The sequence below is a fragment of the Micromesistius poutassou genome, assembly GCF_964030765.1.
Source record: "Micromesistius poutassou genome assembly, chromosome: 15".
Lineage (NCBI taxonomy): Eukaryota > Metazoa > Chordata > Actinopteri > Gadiformes > Gadidae > Micromesistius > Micromesistius poutassou.
Window position 1 is genome coordinate 17384600 of NC_140285.1, and position 22115 is coordinate 17406714.

Below are 22115 nucleotides of genomic sequence, written 5' to 3' on the forward strand. Positions count from 1 at the left end.
AATGCAACCCTTTGAGCCTTGCAGCATCTCCTCACAACCCCCCCCCCGCCCCCCCCCCCCCCCGGAATCTGTGAGTGGGCGTGACCCCCTCGGGAGAAAGGATGTGCGTGTGTGCGTGTGCGTGCGCGTGCGTGTGTGTGTGTGCGTGTGTGGGGTTGGGGGGTGAGGCAATATGCAACAGACTGCCTGTCCAGCAGGTATACCCAGGAGTTAGATACCATGTGACCACAAAGACTCTTGTACCACACGGCCACACAACATGTTGCTGTCTGCTTGTTGCGTTGTTCTGGATGCATGCAGGCTCTCCGGCCCGCCCTGTATAGAACTCTGTCTCTAGAAGCTCACCGTCACCGCCCTGCTGGACCAGCAGGGACATTGTATTGGTCTGTCTGTTTTGAAGCATGCATTTGGTATCATAATTGTCACTCTTTATGTGTTGGTAAATCATTTAGGCTATTGTTACTAATGTGTGCTACAACCTCATCATATATGCTTTCCCTAATAAACACACACTCACACACGCACACCAACACACACACACATTCGCACACATACAACACAAAGATAAACTGCAATGGTGTAAATTCAGCTGTCATGTTCCAGTCATCTCTGTCTATTCGTCCAGCGACAAAATATAAATTCTAAGACATTTTCACAGGAGGAAAGATTATGTGAAAAAGAATATATTATATTTACTATTAAAGTTATAAATTATTGTACAACTGCACCGCTACTGTACAGATTGCCCAGATGTGCATCTTTGAGTTACAGGTTATTAGGTACTGTTTTTTTTCCAATCTTTTTTTCCATTCTTTAAATCCTGTTGCTTTTGTACAGAGAGGGACGACTAAGCTTGTATATTATTATTGAAATCCTCCACGGGTACTGTGATGGAACGGGGGACGCACTCTCCCAGCGTACTCTCCAGGGCTGCGTTTTCTGTCCACCAAACAGCCCAGAGGTGTGAATATAGTGAGCCTCTTTAAGACCACAGACACCACCCTGTAAATAGAGACCAGAGATCCAGACGTACCTCCTGTGTGATCTACCGGAGCAGGCCACCGCGGACCCGGGGAGGGGGGGGGACGGCTGCAGACACAGAGCTAGAGTCTGCAGAAGTGCAATGCATCATCCAGCCATGCATTGTTTAGCCTGTGCTCTTAGATCTGCTCTCAGTAGGCCTGTTACTGCCATGGGACGATGCCTCAGGACGGGACTCTGGAGGGGTTCCTCATACATTCTGTTGTACATACCGGGACGGCCCCTGGCTCGTGGCTCCTCGCAGCGCTGTCCCAAGACAGAAAATGCAGCCTTGACTGTGCTGAAATGAAAAAGACAAAAAAAAGGAACAAACAAAAAATGATATTAATATAAAGACTGAATATATTAAAGAGTAACCTGCCTGTTATTTAAGCGAATAAATATCTATATATGAGAAAGAACACACCTGTATACTGTAGACTAAAACTGTATGGAAATCTAAGAGAATTTAACGGGAATAAGTCCAAACACCTTTTGTCTGTATGAAAGAAAAAAATACATCAAAGTATTCTACAATAATAACTTTGACAACGTCTCTGTGACTCTGTGTTGTTTGTTGTTATTTTTGCATGGCTACACTCACAAGGCCTTTAATGCCTGTACTTTGAAAAGCCCTGTCTCTCATGAACTAAAACAGAGACCCTGACCCCCAGCCCTCTGACCCCCAGCCCTCTGACCTCTGACCCCCAGCCCTGTGACCTCTGACCCCCAGCCCTCTGACCTCTGACCCCCAGCCCTCTGACCTGTTCCTCTGTTCCTCTTCCTGTTCCTCTGTTCCTCTTCCTGTTCCTCTTCCTGTTCCTGTTCCTGTTCCTGTTCCTCTGTTTCTCTTCCTGTTCCTCTTCCTGTTCCTGTTCCTCTTCCTGTTCCTCTGTTTCTCTTCCTGTTCCTGTTCCTCTTCCTGTTCCTCTGTTCCTCTTCCTCTCCCCAGGGGTTTCCTCCTATGAATGATAATTACAATGATATTAAAATTATAATGATATTAACATTAACATTATAATGATATTAACATTACAATGATATTAACATTAACATTATAATGATATTAACATTATGATATTAACATTACAGTGATATTAACATTATGATATTAACATTACAATGATATTAGCATTATACTGATATTAACATTATAATGATAATAACATTACAATGATATTAACATTACAATGATATTAACATTACAATGATATTAACATTACAATGATAATAACAATACAATGATATTAACATTATAATGATAATAACATTACAATGATATTAACATTATAATGATAATAAAATTATAATGATATTAACATTACAATGATATTAACATTATGATATTAAGCCAGGACTCGTTCACGTAAGAAAATGGCAACAGGGTTGAACATTATTTTAAATAATCAGGCTGAAACTATAGTAACTTTTGTGATTGATTATGGTCGTTTTTTTAATTATACTTTTGTGTACCACAACCCATCAATATTTTATACTTGTGTCACGTGAACTGAAGTGTGGATCAGTCCGTTAGACTTTGGTCTTATATTCAACACACATAAGGAAATTCACAATGTGTGTACCAGGATCAACAATCCATTAGAATCCTAAAACGAGTAAACAATATAAGGGGTCAGGGTACTAAAGTATAATCACCTTTAGAATCCTCAATTGAATGAAGGAGGAAACTTTCTCTTTGTTCACTGAACATTTGAACAAAGAACGAAAGAAATGAACAAAGTGGAAAACTTATTTCCAGTTATTTTATTTTCCCTTGCGAATTGAAGACCCCAGCTGGCTCACATCAACGTAGAGGGTGACCCGCGCTGGATCAGCAGGTTACCAGTGGTTACCAGTGGTCACTTCTGTTGTTCAATGATCATGACCGTACTACTCAGTGTGTGAGTAGACTGAAGAGTCTAGTATGCTCTTCAATAAGGCTACATTAGGGCTCTATTAACACTTTTCAATGGACAATTAGTTAATAAGTGTTTCATTTGCATGAGGTATAAACTAGGCATCAAAAAAAGAAACGGAACGTGTGTGTGTGGTCCCCTAGTGTGTGTGTGTGTGTATGGTCCCCTAGTGTGTGTGTGTGTGTGTATGGTCCCCTAGTGTGTGTGTGTATGGTCCCCTAGTGTGTGTGTGTGTGTGTGTATGGTCCCCTAGTGTGTGTGTGTGTGTGTGTGTGTGTGTGTGTGTGTGTGTGTGTGTGTGTGTGTGAGGTCTGATCTGGGTTCACAGCCCCCCGCTAGACCGTCTGGTCTGGGTTCACAGCTGGACCGTCTGGTCTGGGTTCACAGCCCCCTGTTAGACCACCTGGTCTGGGTCTGGTCTGGGTTCACAGCCCCCTGTTAGACCACCTGGTCTGGGTCTGGTCTGGGTTCACAGCCCCCTGTTAGACCACCTGGTCTGGGTCTGGTCTGGGTTCACAGCCCCCTGTTAGACCACCTGGTCTGGGTCTGGTCTGGGTTCACAGCTGGACCACCTCTGTGAACACGTAGTTACATGCAGTACCAACGGCCTGGCCAGCCAGACCTAACCACCTGTGGCTTTACCTGGTCTACATTCCCTTCTCTACCAGGGGAGGTACTATAGGCTGAGCCTCCCCTGGCTCGAGTCCCCCTATAGTACCCCCCCTGGCTCGAGTCCCCCTATAGTACCCCCCCTGGCTCCAGTCCCCCTATAGTACCCCCCCTGGCTCCAGTCCCCCTATAGTACCCCCCCTGGCTCCAGTCCCCCTATAGTACCCCCCCTGGCTCCAGTCCCCCTATAGTACCCCCCCTGGCTGGAGAGGCAGCACAGCAAGGCTGGAGTACGCGACTAAGGCCTATTGAAATCGGTGCGCGGGGGTTCGTGGCTAGATCTGCTATTAGCTTGCTGACTGAACTGGGCATTTGTGGACAAAGTCTGAGGCAGGCGGTAACATGTCTGTGGCAGCAGAACGAGCAAGTGAATGGCTGTGGGTAAGGAGAAAACATACTTCCTGGGGTGCAAGCTAAGGTAAGCCAGCCGACTAATGTGCTAACGTGTTTGTTTGTTTAGGGCAGGCCCGGTTCTACGGGGGTGCATAAGCATGCATTGCACCCCCAAAAAAATTGTTTGCACCCTCAATTGAAAAAAGGGAGTGAATTTTTTTTAATAAATATGATAAAAAAAATAAAATACTTGCTCACAAAACTAATTGTAATCAAACTTGTGACAATTTCCATTAAATACCGTTGTTTGCTGCATTTATTTTGTTCACTAAACCGATAAGAACGTTATTATTGTGACAGGTGCGCGTGAACTGCGCCCCGTCCGGCGGCGCGCACGTCAGTGACATTGAACTTCAGCAACAATTAGGCATTTACAATGGATAATGGCAAAAAAAAAAAAGAACACCGCAGAAGAATCCAATACATCAGACAGTATAACGTTGTGAACGCTAGCACTAGCAACCCTAGCTCAATCCTGCCCGACTCGCTGCCTTTGCCGGCGCCGCTCTCACTCCCGGACAAGCAACCATTATTAATTCATTCTCATATCCAAAGCTTGGATATCAATAAGCTAATGTTGCAGCTAAAATGTTCTCCACATCACAAGACATGATACCATCTTTTAAGCACAGTAAATGTTTTTGTCCCAACATGTCAGTAGAACTACCCAGAAGTGCTTGTCTATCTACTGGTAGAAAGGCCTAGTGTAAAAAGTGAAGTCTGAACTGAAGCTGGGTAGCTGGTTTTACTATAGTACAGGTGCACCCCCTGTAATCTCAGATGCAACCCAATGCATTCTGTTCTGGAACCGGGCCTGGGTCAGGGTTAAGGGTAGGGGTACGGCGCAGGAAAGAGGATTTAGATGCATTAAATGTGGCAATGTGGTGGCAGCATAGAGGGGGGTGAATCCAGGACGCTGGTTTCATTGTTAAGCCCTCAGGAAGTGTCGTGGGCCTAACTTAACGAAACATCTGTGAAAGAGAGTGCCCACTTGATAACCCCAATGAAATTCTGCTTACTGCATACTGCTGTATTTACTGCTGTTAGTTGGGCCATTTGTCTCGTGTTTTTCACCTTTGGTTGGTAGCTTAGTGGCCAGCGTGCTTATAAGGTTGGTTTGGGCAGGGGCTTCTGAATGTGTTTTCCTTGGATTTTGGCACAAGGGATTATAACATCTGATCCTGTGTATTAATGAAATACTGAAGCTAGCTTAGGCTAGTGACTGCTGTGAATAGGGCAGCTGGCAGCTAGGGGAAGACCTTGTGACAGCACGGAAAGACGGCTGACAGGAGGAAATAGACCCCGCCGGGGCCGCAATGGGTTAGCAGCAGCCCAGGCTTTATTAAGCTATGGGTTACACCCTACCAAGCTACTAAACGACATAATGGAAAAATACCCCTAGAGTCAGTGAGAGCAGGGGCGGAAGATGACTCACCTGTGATGGACACGGTTAGTGACCCTGGAACGAATTCGACTATGAGTAAGGAGAGCATGTCAGTGGAAGCCACTAGTTCAAACTTAACTGAGAAGTGTGTGAGTGAGTGAGTGAGTGAGTGAGTGAGTGAGGCAGGCAGATGGTTACTACTCTGAAGGGCCTAAGAATCCATCAAGGGAGAATGCAGTGCTTGGTAGAGGGAACACAGGGAACCCGCATTGATAGCTACTTCTTAAGAAGTGCATTGAGTCAGTCGGTTGGAGTCCAGCGACAGGAAGTAACCCACAGTTCGCAGGACATCAGCACCCCTGATGTGGAGGTAGAGTCGAGCACTGATGCAGAAAGGGAGGCCAGCCAACCAAAGAGGGAGAAGATGAGTGGTCATAGGCCTGGGGTCAGGTGGAGCAGAAGGTAGGACATGGGAAGATGTTAAGTGATCTGGTTAGCATTCTGGGACGGCTTAAAGGGACGGCTGAAAGCAAATTAGAGAAAATGGGGGACATTATCTACAGCTACGGTAAAGAAAGATTTGGGATGGTTGAGAAAAGGACGAAACGGCAACATGAGGTAGTCAAGTCGAGGCGCCAGCAAGAGATAGACTCATCCAGGAGAGGAGGCAGCTTAAGAAGCAGTGGAGAAAAGCTACAGATGACGAGAAGGAAGGTATTGATTGTCTACAGGCAGATGTGAGGGAGTGGTTGGCAGTGCTAATGTGGCGGGACTCTATAAAACTCAATATAAATGGGGGGAAGTAACTAAAGAGGGACCGACAACGCCACCTGGGGAATTGCACCCCAGGAAATAAAGAACAAAGAAAATTAAACTATTATATTACAGAAATTATAAGGACACAGGTTCAAAAAACTAAAGAGGCAGAGACAATATATATATTAAATGTTTATTTTATTACAATAATAACTAAAAAGAAAATTGGAGTAAAACCAAACCAAACAACAAAACAGGTTATGTAAACCAGCAACCCAATTGTCAAACAATGAAACAGAAAAGGGGAAATAACACAAAAACAAACTTCACCAAAGCAAACAAAACAAAATAGCAAAACAGAACCAAAACAGAACAGCAGCAGGAGATCCTAAAAACAAGAGACACAAATTGCTACAAAGAGTAGCATTTTATAAAGATCCATTTAAATTTGTTAAGTCATTATTTGATAGGCAGAAGAGTGGTAGTCTCATGGAACCTAAGCAGAAGCTTGAGGAGTACTTGGAGGGAGTGCACAAAGACAGGGAGAGGTTCAGAGAGATGGTGCTTCCCGCTGATATCCCACCTATTGGTGAATTAAGTAGTCAGTGTGATGATAGCCCACCAAGGTGGAAAGAGGTGCAAGAAGTAATAAAACGTGCAAAGGCCTCTTCAGCCCCGGGACCCAATGGAGTGCCCTACCGATTATATAAGAGCGCGCCGGATGTTTTAAGATTCCTATGGAAGCTAATGAGAATAGTTTGGAAAAAGCAGAGTATTCCCAAGGCATGGAGTAGGGCTGGGGGAATATTTATTCCCAAAGAGAGGGACTCAGTTGAGATTAATCAGTTTAGACCAATTAGTCTACTGAATGTTGAAGGGAAGGTCTTCTTCAGTGTTGTGGCTCGGAGATTGACAAGTTATCTTGAAAAGAATAGACTAATTGATACCACGGTTCAGAAAGATGGAATCCCTGGTTTCTCTGGATGCTTAGCTTAGTGGCCAGCGTGCTTATAAGGTTGGTTTGGACAGGGGCTTCTGAATATGTGTTTTCCTTGGATTTTGGCACAAGGGATTATAACATCTGTGTATTAATGAAATATTGTAGTGAAGTATGTTGTTACCAGGCTGGCCTTGCGGTGGTAGAAGGAAGGGAGGCAGTGCGACCGATGTTGGGAAGGTAGTTACAGGTGTTTATTCAAGGTAACAAAATGTCCGTCAGGAGGCAAAAAAAACAAATGAATAAACAAAAAAAACTCAGAACCAAAAATTCTCAATGACTAACTAAACTTGAAAAGAACTTCAATAATCGCAACTCAAAGAAAATAACGGTCCTCCGCTTCGGCACTAATTTAGCTCTTGGCTGGTCCAGGAGCCAGGTGTTTCCACCAGCTCACCTGAGACCCTTCTACCGCCCGACGTGATTTGGACCTGAATATAACACACCCGGCCTGACCCATCCCCCTTTAATTCAATTAAACCTACCAGTACCCATTTCGATTTACCTAACCCCACCCCTAGTTACACATATTACTCCAAACATGTTTGTCTAAAGACCATCCTTATACACCACTTTTCTGACCTCTTAACTATTCCCGAAGTCCCACAAAACACCCCTCTCCTCCCGCACACTTGATCTCGCCCGTATGACGTCACACCCACAACGCACAAATGTTCTTCCGGACTTTACGTCGGGTCCTCCATAGACATCTTATAAGTAGACGCAGCATCGACCGCTACTGCCTACTGGCGCTGAAGAGACGCGGGGCCGCCATCTTGGAGTGGTGATCCGCCCACTCAGTGTAATTCATTTGGCAGGAGCAATGAACTGTCAGCGCATTTAATTAATCTTACCTCACTGAATACTACTGATTTTCACGCGTTTTTTTGTCATACGTGTAGCTATGATAAAGGACACATGTTTGGGCGTGTTTTATTATTCATAGTTGGCTTAACAGTAATAGAATATTCTTATATGCTATAAGTGACCAGACGTCCGAGATCAAAACTGGGAACATAATCCCAGAGAAGGGGGAAAAAAACCGGTCAGCTATTAGGTTATATACATATACGTATATCCTACATAAACAATGTATGAATACATTAGATATCTATATATCTTAGGGACCTATAGACTGTATCTCTGTTGCTGCAGCAGCAGAGTTTATTCTGTCTTGACACTTTGTATTGATATTTTGTATTATTCTTCCCTTAAATGATTATGTTTACAGTGATTGTTTTATATGTATTTTTTATGTATGTCGCTTTGGATAAAAGCGTCTGCCAAATACATAAAACATAAATAAACACCTGAAAGTTTTTATATCAGCTTAAACCACCAATCTGTTTCACTGGATTCAGAATACCAAAAACCAAATTCTGTCTTACCCAACAATGTTAGTATTTGAATATTGTTACTTGAACGACTTATTCATGGTTCCAATTATACTGTTAAGAAAGTATTGTCTTATACTTTGCTTAAAATGAGACAAAATAATATATTTTAATTTCCTTACAAAGACGAATGGGGCCGGGGAACTAAGTTTGAACTTAATTTATTTGCCTTGTAGAATTCAGCAAGATTAAAAGTGCAAATATATCAATAAAAATTGGGAATTATACACAAGTTAACATTCGATTCAATTAAATTCAATTTTATTTATAGAGCGCCAAAACATTACACGCATGGCGCTTTACAGAGTGTTGAACATTCAGAGAGAGCCCATGAGTAACAGGGGCGAGGAAAAACTCCCTAGAATTGGAGATACATATAGGAAGAAACCTCGAGCAGATCCACGACTCGAGGGCCTGACCCATCTGCCTAGGGTCAGTTACAGGGCAGTAAGGTTTGTATACATGATAAATGAATAGGTTAGTTAGGTGTAGAGAATAGAACATGGTGTTTAGAGCCACCTGGGGTGTATGTTACAAAGAGGTGGGATGGTTACCTTACCAGTATGATAATGCATGAATCCCATTTAGTGTCAGAAAGTTCAAATAGTCTAGTGTAGGGATGAATTGTCATAGGGATTAGGAATTGTCATAGGGCAGTAGTGGATCGCTAGGCAGCGCAGGCCAGGAATCCAGTCAAGGGGACAGCAACAGGCGATGGTAGGGCAGTCATAGGGATGGGACTTCAGGTGCGATGAGGGCCAAATACAAGGATGGCTGATGACTGGTAATGGTTTACCTCACAAGTGAGCTAAGGGGGAAGAGAGAGAGATATATATAGAGTGGGTTAGTATTGCTATACGTTTCATGATGGTTAGTATTAATAAGTGTATCAATGGTACTATATAGTGTTACACTATAGAGAGAAAAGGCAAGATATGTTATATATTGATAATATGATTTATCAAGTCTCAGTTCATAGCCGGGTGAACACATAGTAGTTCAACAGTAATCCCAAAAATTACCCCATTCCAGTTGTCAGGTAAGTGTGGCAGGGCCTTTTCCTGTTTATCACACGTTTCACGAAGGTGGGCTACTCAAAATTGGGTTGGAAAGCTAGACTAGCTATACTGTATAGCCACTGTCCATCTGATTGTCTAGTTAGCTGACATATATTACCCCCCCTACACAATCTGGACTGTGGTCCTAACCTTTACCCCTGTTGGATTTTACAATCTTTATCTTCATCATTTATTTCAATTTTATGTTATTCAAGTATGTAATTTTTTCATTTCATTGACAAGCAATTCTATTATGGTCATACTCTTGTTTGCTAGCGGCTACGATTTCAGTACTATTGAAGATCTTTGCTCCTTCTCAACTCTGTGGTAATATTTTTTTCACAAAATACAACCAATAGTACGTTAATGTTAAATCTTACTTGTGAAAAGTAATCCCCCGATTCCTATTTTCGACGGTCCGCTCATTTGAGCAGGAACACGCTGAACACCAGCCCGGCCTCCTTGTGTTCTTCTGTAGACGCGACCTGTCAGCTGTCCGCTCAGGCTGCTCATCACCGCTCCAAGACGGCGGCCAAACTTCTCGCGTCACAGCAGCCAATGCTGCGTCTACTTATAAGATGTCTATGGGGTCCTCCCGCAGCCACCGGCACCCGGAAGCCCGCACAACCGCAACGTAAGTGTTTTAACCCCTTGTCTTTGTTCATGAGAAGTTCGTACCGTGTCCCCTGACCAGCGCCGTCGTATAGGGGGGAAAGGTTATGACAATTATAAGGGCCCACAGCCCGCTAGGGCCCACACACAGCCCCCAGTAGCCTCTATGACAAAATGATTATGCATACACTGAACTAATATATATTCCTATGAATGAATCCGAATTAAAACAAAGCCACGAATCATACAATATTGTAATTTTAATAATTTCAATAATCCCCTTGGCCCCTTCTTAAAAAATGGTTTGGTCCACACCGCGGTTCGTTCTTCCCAGGGACGTGCACACTCAGGAGTTTTGAGGGGCTATTGTTAACGGGGGTTGGATCGCGGACGAGCGCTATTGCGGGCGCGATTGTTGAAGAACGCTCAGAGGGCACTTTTTAATACGAGGCAAAAAGGGGGGCAGGGGCTCAAGCACCCCTAGGGCCCTATGTGTGCACGTGCCTGGTTCTTCCCATGGTTCTTCCTCATCGGAAGTGAGTGAGCGATGAGACTTACGGTGAACAAACAAGCCAATTTAAACTTTAATTGAGATTAGATGAGGCTTGTTGTTGTTTTGGATATTTGTTTTACAACAACGTATTCCATGTGCTCTTTGTTTCACTTGCACATTTAAGTTAAATGCTACACATTTACCTCTGGACTATCTTGAGCCAGGACACTTAGTTTTTTGCATATCAGTGCTTGATTGTTAAATACAATAAAATACCCACACCCAGGCCCGGAGTGGCCATCGGGACGTTCGGGAGGTGTCCCGTTGGGCCGGTCCACTTTCAAATGTATTTTGGGCTGCTTGGGTGAAAGAAAAAAAATACTTTGACCATAATTTTATCTTCTCCTAAAGTAGACTTAATTCATCTGAAATTTCAGCCCCAGCATCGCAGTATATATAATATGGATTATACAATGTACGGTAGTTCACCCCTCCCAATTATTTTAGTTGGTTTGGCCCACGTTGCGTCTTTAACAGCGTCTTTAACAGAAGAGAATCAGCGAACAGAAGCGACGTCGTTGATTGTGGAGGGCAGAAAAAGCCAAGGAGTAGCCAAAAAAGCCTGATTTAAAAAAATAAGGGCACTGGAGGAAGATTCCGCCACATGTGCCAAAATAAACTACCTGTTTAGAGGACAGACACAAGTTGCAGCCGGTAGAGAGAGGTGGATCTAATGATTAATTTGCAACATAAATAATTTAGCTATTTGTGCTATGTTTGCAATGCCGATTGCAAACATACAAGCTTAAACCAATTCATCATTATTCTAGTTAATTTTGTTAAACCATATGACAAATCACAAATATAATTTGTGAAAATCATCATGTAAACTCCAGCATGATCTGTGTAAGTTAGTCCAAGCAAAAGTCACCCCTTCTTTTTTTTGTAGCATCAGAAGAGATAAGCCAGTCCGATGCTGAACAGGTAATACTAGACAGCATTTTTCATGGAAAATATAAAAGACAGAACAAACGTGATAGATAGTCATTTATATTAAATATAAAATATTTTGTAGCCTCAGAGCAGCAGTCCAGCCTGTCTGATGCTGCTGAGGGGCTGAGGGGACAGGTAGAGAGGACTAAAAAATATATTTAAAAATATTTGATATAAGATAACCCACACATAGAACTGACATGATGCATTGAAATTATCCTAAATATGTAATGGGTTAACATTTTATATATATATATATATATATATATATATATATATATATATATATATATATATATATATATATATATATATAATTGATAGTTAAAGTAACAGATCCTTGAGGTGGATTTTTTATTTGACAAACGTTGATCCAAAAAGGGATAGTACGAGTTGTGTGCTGTTCATTTATGCAAATTCTTCCATCACTGAAAAAAGTGGGCCAGTGTGGGCCTGAAACTCCCGGGCCGAAAATGGGTCCCACTCCGGCCCTGCCCACACCTATTTGTTGAGTGGTTAATTGAAAATGTATTTGCAATCAGAGAGGTGTAATAACGTGTTGCAAATCAGGGAAATGAGAATAAGACAATTAATAATACATAATTCACATAATAATACTCTGGCTTGTTAAGTCGTTAAATGTAAAAAAGGAAACAAATTGGGTGTATTACACCAGGCACTGTCAAGAACACTGAAAAACAAGAACATTTAAGGTGGCAATGAATGGGGGAGTGGGGCCCACACCGATATTCTTTCAGGGGGCCCAGAATTCCTAGCAACTGCCCTGCCCCTGACCGGCTCCCTCCTAATGTATTTTGTGTTTGTGTGTTGCAGGTGGCGTCATGAAAGTGTTGATGTTTGTGATGAGTGTTATGTTTGTGTGTGCCAATAAAAGGGTGCTTTTGAATCGCAGTGTCAGTTCTGTTTATGTCTACTGCCTGTGGTAACGGGCAGCCGCACCGTTACAATGTATTGTAGTGGAGTATGTATTGTAGTGGAGTATGTATTGTAGTGGAGTATGTATTGTAGTGAAGTATGTATTTTAGTGGAGTATGTATTGTAGTGGAGTATGTATTGTAGTGGAGTATGTATTGTAGTGAGGTATGTATTGTAGTGGAGTATGTATTGTAGTGAAGTATGTATTGTAGTGAAGTATGTATTGTAGTGGAGTATGTATTGTAGTGAAGTATGTATTGTAGTGAAGTATGTATTGTAGTGGAGTATGTATTGTAGTGAAGTATGTATTGTAGTGGAGTATGTATTGTAGTGAAGTATGTATTGTAGTGAAATATGTATTGTAAGTAGGGGTGTAACGATACACTAAAGTCACAGCCTCGGTTTTTACGTCACGGTTTGGTATGTTTTTCAGTACAGCAGTTTTTATTATTTTATTTTTATTAAACAATTGGATTTTGATTTGATTTATTAAATTGTATCAAACAAATGCCTTACACAAATGGAAAGACATCAAATACACCCCGTCCCCGTTGATGATTTCCTGTCGCGTGACAGGAAATGTCGTATGAGCTCGACACGTTAGCAGCAGAAGAAAAAGATGGTGTATAACGGTAGGTAGTTTCATAAACCTTCTTTATTCTGTATATTATGTTATTTCTTAGTTACCTATCATGAAAAAAACTTTGTGAGGTTGTGTTCCCACTCGATCTCATTGGAACGAGACGCTATCGTATCAACATCGATATAGTTCATTTGTGCAGAGCATTTTCTCCCCAAAAAGTGCCTGCCCCCAAAAAGTGCCTGCCCCCGGCAGGCACTTTTTCCGTTCCGCGCTCATTCCGTTCCGCTCGGCCTCGCCCTCACAAAGTGTTGCTAGATTGGGTCAAATTTCCGGCACAATCTGCCGATCTTGTTGGAAGGAGACGCTATTGTCACGCATTTGCTCCAAAAAAGGGAGAGTTATTTCCTTATTTCCTCTTATTTTGCTCAGTCTCGGCCTCCAGTGTTGCCAGATTGGGTCAAATGTCCCACACAATCTGCCAATACTGGCTGCAGCGCGTTGGTCCCAGGGTCGCCTTGGGCAGGAAATCTCGCCTCTTTAAATCCCCTTAAGCTCGAAACATGGAGTCTGTCAAACGCATTTGCCACATCTTGCTCCCACTGTTTTTGACTGATTAATTTTTAAATGTTTAGCTTATGAAATGGTATTGATAAACCTATTATCTGCACTATAACTAGTTTTAGCATGCCATTAAGAAGGTTAAACATTTTTTAAACATGCCGATATATATTTCTGTTGAGACATGTATTGTACTGTTTTAAATGTACTGTCCTTCTGACATGTTCATACAGCATAATACTGTACAGAATAACTTCTAGTCTGTGTCCCTCAGGTCAGACCTTGGGGTCATCATGGTTACGACGGAGTTTCTCCTACCTGGTAAAAATGTTTTGGGAAGTAGTTGAGTTTGTCAGCTTGTAGTAAGTAACCCCTCTATTAATAATATCTAACAGTAACCTCAATAACCTAACACTGAACTCACCCAGGGTTTATTAATAATATCTAACAGTAACCTCAATAACCCAACACTGAACTCACCCAGGGTTTATTAATAATATAATACGACTATGACTTCATTCAATCTCTGTGTAAAGCTCAGGCTGCAGGGCAACAGTCTGACAGCTTACTTAGGCATTAGAAAATAGGCATTATATATACCATAATACCAACTGTATAAAACACCCCCCCCTGGCTGTTAAGTCTTTAATAAAGAAAACTTTTAAGTTGTATGATTTACTGAAGGGAACATCTTCTCGTCAATGTAATTGTATACACGCCCACATTTAAAGAGTTGTATCTGTATGTCTGATCAAATCACCTTTGTGTTCAGCTTCATGACATTAGTGGAGATAGATCGTTGGGGTAAAATTGTCAATGGATCATCACGGTTCCCTGATGACAGAGAGTAAGTACTGGGTCCAAATGTTTCTTCACTAACACTTCTAAATCATAAGTCATGAGTTTGAACCTCACTAACCAATTCCACCAATGATATGAGCCCTGATCGCTCTCTGCCTCGCCCAGTCCTCCAGGTAGGGGCCGCAGGGGCCGGCTATACCACCGGGGAGGGCCCCAGCCCCCGTCAATGGGATGAGGAAGGTAAGAACTACTATTTAAATGTACCTCCAAAGGGGGCGTTTTTTGGCCATATTGTTTAAAAACTTTTCTAGAAGCACAATTAACGTAAATGAAAAGGATGGTTAAATGTGATTTTGTTATGCACCTGGCCTAGGGGCGCCAAGCTACACAACAAAAACGATGGGAGACAACAGTTTTCCAAACAAAATAAGTATTTATTAAATAAACTAATTTAAGTGTTCAACTCATTATTCAAAATATGGGATGTGGAAGTGAGTAAATCAGTGGTGTGGAGTGTGTAGGCATGAGTGGATTATATGTGTGTTGTTTCAACAGAAGTGTTGAAAGGTGTGCATGGCTGTGGAGCTGGAAAGGAAATGAAAGGAACAGAGAGAAGGAAGGACTGGGGAAGCAGGCTTTTATAGGGCGTTGGCACCCGGGCCCAGGTGCACGCCAATTGCCAATCAATTATGTCACTGCTCCCCAGTCCTAGAAACAAATAGACAACAGAATGAATAGGGGACAAAGCAAACAACAACAACCCATAACCAATAACCATAGAACCTAAGAGTGCAATGACAAAGTACTATAATACACAATATACAGGGAACCGTCACAGATCTAAATAAATAAGATAACCAACACTGCCATCAAGACATATGTAATATTTAGATAATTGTTTTTGGTTTGTATTTTATTTTTCTAATATCCTCATTGTCTTTCTGATATTAATAGTTGGTTTGCACTGACATGTTGAATTCCTCCTTGTAGGTAAACGCCTACACATCTAGTGTAGGCGATGGGCGCACGACATGTTAACATGTCTGCTCCCATGGTCCGTGGCTGCCTCTGCCGTTGGCAGATGTTTGATGCCATCCTGGGAATTCCTACATTGTAGGGGCCAGGCTGGCTGATGTGGCAACCGACTTCAGCACTGCTCTCCTCGCTCACTTCCCTTCTGCTTCTCACCACTGACCGACCCGGACGGGGACAGCCTTTTGTTACACCCTCCATTTGGGACGTTGTGTGCTTCTGTTTCACAGAGAATTCATTAATCTCATCTCCCTTCCAACACAATTCTCCTGCATTGACTGTAATTGCTAATGTTTTTATATCCAAATTGATGCTGCTATATTGTATTTTACTTTATAGTATTGTTTACTTTATTTTTAGCCGATGTATTAACCTTCACTGTACCCTCTGCATCATTGCAACGTATCTCACTGAGACCCAAACATAAAAAACAAACAAAGTATCCTAGCAACGGGGCGTGTCATTTTTGTCATGTCATTTTTTTATTGTGCATTATTTCATTCATGCTGCCTATAATAATAAAAAAATATATATATACACACACACCATAGCATTTCCCTTCACATCTTTATGACCGTCTGTGACTTATTTACCGGAAACGCACACTAGTAAACACAAATTGTTGAGAAAATGGTATACATGTCTGACGGTGAGTAGTTTAAGATGATTTAGACAACATAACCATTCATAAACATTCTTTATTCTGGCTATTATGTTATTTCTTTGTTGCTGATTACGAATCATGTAAAAAAATGTGTCAATGTTTGTTCATATAGACCAGATATCGTACTCCTATACTAAACCCTACTAATCAACACATAGCTAAAGCTTCTACAAAATTCTACCATTGACAAGCAAGCAATTGCCTAGCGGTTGTCAACCTGGTGTGTCATGTAATGGATTTGGTTGTATAACACAATTCACAATCACCTATTAGCGATTCCTCTAGTCTGGTCTAGTCAGGCGGCGACTTGATTGGCTGAAGCATTAGTTCCCATGGGGATGGGAGAGGTATGGGTGGCCTCATCGGCCAATCTTATGGAATGGTTGATAAACTTAAATGATCTGCACTATAACAAGTGTTAGCATGCCATTAAGAAGGTTAAACATGTTGTTTATGAAGCCGATATATATTTCTGTTGAGACATGTATTGTACTGTTTTAAACGTTCTGACGTGTTCATACTAGGGGTGTAACGATACACAAAAGTCACAATTCGGTACGTACCTCGGTTTTTACGTCACGGTTCAGTATGTTTTTCGGTACAGCAGTTTTTATTATTTTATTTTTATTAAACAATTGGATTTTGATTTGATTTATTAAATTGTATCAAACAAATGCCTTACACAAATGGAAAGACATCAAATACAATTGAGGATAAAAACACAATAAAGTCCAGGACTTGTTTCCATTGTGGTCCTCAACACAAAACATCAGGAAAAGACAAGACACTAACAGAGTGTGATAATCAATAAAAACTTGAAAAAGATTCTCGGTATGTACCGAAATGAAACACTCATCGAACCGTTAGACCCGTACCGAAATTTTTCAGTACGAATGAGTATCGTTACACCCCTAATTGTAAGTATGTATTGTAGTGAAGTATGTATTGTAGTGAAGTATGTATTGTACTAAGTATGTATTGTAGTGAAGTATGTATTGTACTAAGTATGTATTGTACTAAGTATGTATTGTAGTGAAGTATGTATTGTAGTGAAGTATGTATTGTAGTGAAGTATGTGTAAAGTTCTAGAATGAAACTCAGACACAGCAAAGTAGCTTTTAGGCGCTTTAGTGAACTTATAAATCTCTGTTATAATTCCTTACATTTCAGTCAATGCCTCCATCTTGACTTCTGCCTCGCTCCTTACTTACGCAGTCTCAACTCAACAATGAAACTCAAACGCCCCTTTGTGGCTTGAATAGAACAATGTCTGCTAACAATATTAAGACACATCACATGTGGAAATACTATAACATCATAACACCACATGTTATAAATCATGAACATTACAACCCTCCTTTCTTCACTCTTTTTTTTTGTCTATTATTTTCAAGACAACTTGTCAATCTCCGAGCCACAACACTGAAGAAGACCTTCCCTTCAACAATTGGTCTAAACTGATTAATCTCAACTGAGTCCCTCTCTTTGGGAATAAATATTCCCCCAGCCCTACTCCATGCCTTGGGAATACTCTGCTTTTTCCAAACTATTTTAGCTTCCATAGGAATCTTAAAACATCTGGCACACTCTTATATAATCGGTAGGGCACTCCATTAGGTCCCAGGGCTGAAGGCCTATCTTCACACAGTACTCTAACTGCCTGAATAGTGAATACCTACAGTATCTTCACACAGTACTCTAACTGCCTGAATAGTGAATACCTACAGTATCTTCACACAGTACTCTAACTGCCTGAATAGTGAATACCTACAGTATCTTCACACAGTACTCTAACTGCCTGAATAGTGAATACCTACAGTATCTTCACACAGTACTCTAACTGCCTGAATAGTGAATACCTACAGTATCTTCACACAGTACTCTAACTGCCTGAATAGTGAATACCTACAGTATCTTCACACAGTACTCTAACTGCCTGAATAGTGAATACCTACAGTATCTTCACACAGTACTCTAACTGCCTGAATAGTGAATACCTACAGTATCTTCACACAGTACTCTAACTGCCTGAATAGTGAATACCTACAGTATCTTCACACAGTACTCTAACTGCCTGAATAGTGAATACCTACAGTATCTTCACACAGTACTCTAACTGCCTGAATAGTGAATACCTACAGTATCTTCACACAGTACTCTAACTGCCTGAATAGTGAATACCTACAGTATCTTCACACAGTACTCTAACTGCCTGAATAGTGAATACCTACAGTATCTTCACACAGTACTCTAACTGCCTGAATAGTGAATACCTACAGTATCTTCACACAGTACTCTAACTGCCTGAATAGTGAATACCTACAGTATCTTCACACAGTACTCTAACTGCCTGAATAGTGAATACCTACAGTATCTTCACCCAGTACTCTAACTGCCTGAATAGTGAATACCTACAGTATCTTCACACAGTACTCTAACTGCCTGAATAGTGAATACCTACAGTATCTTCACCCAGTACTCTAACTGCCTGAATAGTGAATACCTACAGTATCTTCACACAGTACACTAACTGCCTGAATAGTGAATACCTACAGTATCTTCACACAGTACTCTAACTGCCTGAATAGTGAATACCTACAGTATCTTCACCCAGTACTCTAACTGCCTGAATAGTGAATACCTACAGTATCTTCACCCAGTACTCTAACTGCCTGAATAGTGAATACCTACAGTATCTTCACACAGTACTCTAACTGCCTGAATAGTGAATACCTACAGTATCTTCACCCAGTACTCTAACTGCCTGAATAGTGAATACCTACAGTATCTTCACCCAGTACTCTAACTGCCTGAATAGTGAATACCTACAGTATCTTCACCCAGTACTCTAACTGCCTGAAGGCCTATCTTCACACAGGACACGCGCTTCCACCAGCGGGGGCGCTTCAGTCCAGAACACCTTGTACCAACAGTGAAGGTGCGGTTTGGCTCAGCTCAGTTACGGCTCTTGTTTCCACCGCCGACAGTACCCTTATGGTAGGGCAGGGTTTAGGCCGGATGGCGATAGCCGCAGCAGCTACGTAAGCATGGTGACCTCATAGCAGCCCGACACAGTGTAGCTTACTAATAAATCCAAGGAAGAAGAAGAAGAATGTGCACAATGCACAAAGAGCAACAATGTAGGACGTCCAAGAAGGAAGGCAAACTTTTGTGTGACATTTTCTTCAATAAACGAAGCTTTCGCCATTGTCCAGAAATACCTGGCGGGTGCTGTGTTTGTTTGGTGTTATCCCCCTGCCGGAGGCTCAGTCCGGGTCACGCCCACTTTTGGTGGTGCAAAAGCGACCCGTGCCGCACCTTAGCAGACTGAACCCACCCGCACCCTGCAGACTGACCCCACCCTGCAGACTGAACCCACCCGCACCCTGCAGACTGACCCCACCCTGCAGACTGAACCCACCCGCACCCTGCAGACTGAACCCACCCGCACCCTGCAGACTGAACCCACCCGCACCCTGCAGACTGAACCCACCCGCACCCTGCAGACTGAACCCACCCGCACCCTGCAGACTGAACCCACCCGCACCCTGCAGACTGAACCCACCCGCACCCTGCAGACTGAACCCACCCTGCAGACTGAACCCACCCGCACCCTGCAGACTGAACCCACCCGCACCCTGCAGACTGAACCCACCCGCACCCTGCAGACTGAACCCACCCGCACCCTGCAGACTGAACCCACCCTGCAGACTGAACCCACCCGCACCCTGCAGACTGAACCCACCCGCACCCTGCAGACTGAACCCACCCGCACCCTGCAGACTGAACCCACCCGCACCCTGCAGACTGAACCCACCCGCACCCTGCAGACTGAACCCACCCGCACCCTGCAGACTGAACCCACCCGCACCCTGCAGACTGAACCCACCCGCACCCTGCAGACTGAACCCACCCGCACCCTGCAGACTGAACCCACCCGCACCCTGCAGACTGAACCCACCCTGCAGACTGAACCCACCCGCACCCTGCAGACTGAACCCACCCGCACCCTGCAGACTGAACCCACCCGCACCCTGCAGACTGAACCCACCCTGCAGACTGAACCCACCCGCACCCTGCAGACTGAACCCACCCGCACCCTGCAGACTGAACCCACCCGCACCCTGCAGACTGAACCCACCCGCACCCTGCAGACTGAACCCACCCGCACCCTGCAGACTGAACCCACCCGCACCCTGCAGACTGAACCCACCCGCACCCTGCAGACTGAACCCACCCGCACCCTGCAGACTGAACCCACCCGCACCCTGCAGACTGAACCCACCCGCACCCTGCAGACTGAACCCACCCTGCAGACTGAACCCACCCGCACCCTGCAGACTGAACCCACCCGCACCCTGCAGACTGAACCCACCCGCACCCTGCAGACTGAACCCACCCGCACCCTGCAGACTGAACCCACCCGCACCCTGCAGACTGAACCCACCCGCACCCTGCAGACTGAACCCACCCGCACCCTGCAGACTGAACCCACCCGCACCCTGCAGACTGAACCCACCCGCACCCTGCAGACTGAACCCACCCGCACCCTGCAGACTGAACCCACCCGCACCCTGCAGACTGAACCCACCCGCACCCTGCAGACTGAACCCACCCGCACCCTGCAGACTGAACCCACCCGCACCCTGCAGACTGAACCCACCCGCACCCTGCAGACTGAACCCACCCGCACCCTGCAGACTGAACCCACCCGCACCCTGCAGACTGAACCCACCCGCACCCTGCAGACTGAACCCACCCGCACCCTGCAGACTGAACCCACCCGCACCCTGCAGACTGAACCCACCCGCACCCTGCAGACTGAACCCACCCGCACCCTGCAGACTGAACCCACCCGCACCCTGCAGACTGAACCCACCCTGCAGACTGAACCCACCCGCACCCTGCAGACTGAACCCACCCGCACCCTGCAGACTGAACCCACCCGCACCCTGCAGACTGAACCCACCCGCACCCTGCAGACTGAACCCACCCGCACCCTGCAGACTGAACCCACCCGCACCCTGCAGACTGAACCCACCCGCACCCTGCAGACTGAACCCACCCGCACCCTGCAGACTGAACCCACCCGCACCCTGCAGACTGAACCCACCCGCACCCTGCAGACTGAACCCACCCGCACCCTGCAGACTGAACCCACCCTGCAGACTGAACCCACCCGCACCCTGCAGACTGAACCCACCCGCACCCTGCAGACTGAACCCACCCGCACCCTGCAGACTGAACCCACCCGCACCCTGCAGACTGAACCCACCCGCACCCTGCAGACTGAACCCACCCGCACCCTGCAGACTGAACCCACCCGCACCCTGCAGACTGAACCCACCCGCACCCTGCAGACTGAACCCACCCGCACCCTGCAGACTGAACCCACCCGCACCCTGCAGACTGAACCCACCCGCACCCTGCAGACTGAACCCACCCGCACCCTGCAGACTGAACCCACCCGCACCCTGCAGACTGAACCCACCCGCACCCTGCAGACTGAACCCACCCGCACCCTGCAGACTGAACCCACCCGCACCCTGCAGACTGAACCCACCCGCACCCTGCAGACTGAACCCACCCGCACCCTGCGGTGGAAACGCGCCATTCCTGAAGGAGTGTGTGGGGGGTGGTTCTCCTCCTGAAGGAGTGTGTGGGGGGTGGTTCTCCTCCTGAAGGAGTGTGTGGGGGGTGGTTCTCCTCCTGAAGGAGTGTGTGGGGGGTGGTTCTCCTCCTGAAGGAGTGTGTGGGGGGTGGTTCTCCTCCTGAAGGAGTGTGTGGGGGGTGGTTCTCCTCCTGAAGGAGTGTGTGGGGGGTGGTTCTCCTCCTGAAGGAGTGTGTGGGGGGTGG